The sequence below is a fragment of the Trichechus manatus genome, unplaced genomic scaffold, assembly GCF_000243295.1.
Source record: "Trichechus manatus latirostris isolate Lorelei unplaced genomic scaffold, TriManLat1.0 scaffold00090, whole genome shotgun sequence".
Classification (NCBI taxonomy): domain Eukaryota; kingdom Metazoa; phylum Chordata; class Mammalia; order Sirenia; family Trichechidae; genus Trichechus; species Trichechus manatus.
This window is the reverse complement of record NW_004444026.1, coordinates 778510-780809: the sequence shown is the minus strand read 5'-3', so window position 1 is coordinate 780809 and position 2300 is coordinate 778510.

Below are 2300 nucleotides of genomic sequence, written 5' to 3'. Positions count from 1 at the left end.
AAAAAAAAAAAAAGACAACCCCAAACCCATTGCTGTGGAGTCTACTCAGACTCACAGCAACCCAATAGCAGAGAGTAGAACTGCCCCATAGGGTTTCCAGGGAGCCGCTAGAGGATTTGAACCGCCAACTATTTGGTTAGCAGCTGAGCTCTTAACCACTGCACCACCAGGGCTCCTCTGTAGAGGTTACAGCCGTGGAAACCCTATGTGGCAGTTCTACTCTGTCCTATAGGGTCACTATGAGTCGGGATTGACTTGTCGGCACATACCACCACCACCCATATCCCTATGAATGTCACCCATTCCCAGTCAAAACTTATTATATCTTGAGTTTATGACAGAATCATTCATACGTGTGACTGGCAAGTACCTTAGAGATAATTTTCTATGTGGGTAAATCAAAGTGTAGGGAATTTTAGTACACTAGTTTAAATGGAATTAAGCCTAGGACACAGGATTCCTGAATCTTAGTTTAAAACTTTTTCTAAATAATTAATTTTGACTTTAAACAAAATAATATAAAATATATATTTTATTTTATATAAAACATATACAGATATTTTATATAAAATACACAAAAAGGCTTATAACCCAAAAGAGTTTTCCTTGATCAATCCCTCCCAACCTTCCTGTCTTGCTCTTCGGAGGCCAACATTTCAGTTGAATAGCTGTTTCTTTTGGTATTCACCTATCTAAGTCTAAATAAGATACCTATATAGCAACGTACTTGTTTCTGTTTATGAATATAATCTATTGATTGATGGTCATGTTAGTGACTTGAGGCAAAATGCAGGTTAGGAAGTAAAAGCAAGAACACTGAAGCCAGGATGCCTGGACTCGAAACCTGGAGCCACCACTTCCTAGCTGTGCAAACTTGAGCTTACCTCTGGCTCCTTATATGTGTCATGGCCACGAGAACTGTACCTTTCTCATCGGGGGTTTGGACAGTTAAACAAATTTGAACATGTAAAGCATCTAGAAGAGTCGCCAGCACACGATGAGTGCTCACTAACTGGCAGTTACGTTTAGGTGAGAGTTTCGCTGTTATGGCGTCCCTAGGTGGTGCAAATGGTTAAGTGCTCCACTACTAACGGAAAGGTCAGAGGTTTGAGTCCACCCAGAGGTTCCTCAGAAGAAAGGTCTGGCGATCTGCTTCTGAAAGGTCACAACCTTGAAAACCGTACGGGTAGTTCTACTCTACGTCTATGGGATGGGTCACCATGAATCAAGAAGTGACTCAGTGACAGCTGGTTTAGCTGTTATACGCCGTCCTCCTACCTTCCATTCTCCCAAAACCATATTTACAGGCCAATCTCTAGTGAGTGAATACATTATTATGACCCAAAGCTATTTACGAACCCTAAGCTATGTGAATAAAGTGTCCTGGTAGTACAGTGGTTAAGGTGCTCAACTGCTAACCTATAGGTCGGCGGTTGGAAACCACCATTGGTTCTGCAGAGGAAAGATGTGGCAGTCTGCCTCTGTAGAGATGTACAGCCTTGGAAACCCTATGGGGTCTCTGTGAGTCAGAATCAACTCAATCGGCAGCGGGTTTGATTTTGGGTTTTAAGCTATTTGAATACTCCAATTACATTGTCTTTTTTCACCAACTTTCTGTTTTTTTTTTTTTTTCAAGAAATTAATAATGCATTCATTTATTATTCATTTTCCTTCTTTTCACTCTACTTGTCATTTGAGGGATGCCTATAGAAAAACGTATTTCCAAGGGCCTTTTCCTTAACTGATGTCCCTTTTACATAGAAAACCCAAATCAAAGTTTGGCAAAAGGGTCCATCTGGTTGGTTATACTCTGGTCTTATAGCATGACCACATGGGGTTCCCTGTTTTGTGATTCCCATGACTTCTTCTTGCTTTTTTTATTTTCTCACTGTATGGGACATTTTTTTCAGTACCTTCCACAGAAAGTGTTCATGGAATATACATTTTTGACACCCTGACTGCCTGGAACTGCCTTTATTCTATCATTACACTTGACTGATAGCTTGGGCTATGCGTAGGATTCTAAATTGAAAATTATTATCCTCAGGATGTTCTCTAGCTTTTGAGCTGTTCTGTACTCTTCTGATTGATGCTCTTTTGTTTTTAACCTGCTTTTATTTTTCCGACATCTTGTAAGATTATTATCCTCAGTGACATTTCATATTGATGTTTTTCAGAGGTGTTTGTTGTTTTTTAATTCATTGTGCTTGATACTTGGTGAGTCATTTAAATTTAGAGACTCTTGTTCTTCAGTTTTAGGAAATTTTCTTTAATTTCCTTGCCTCCATTTTATTCATTCT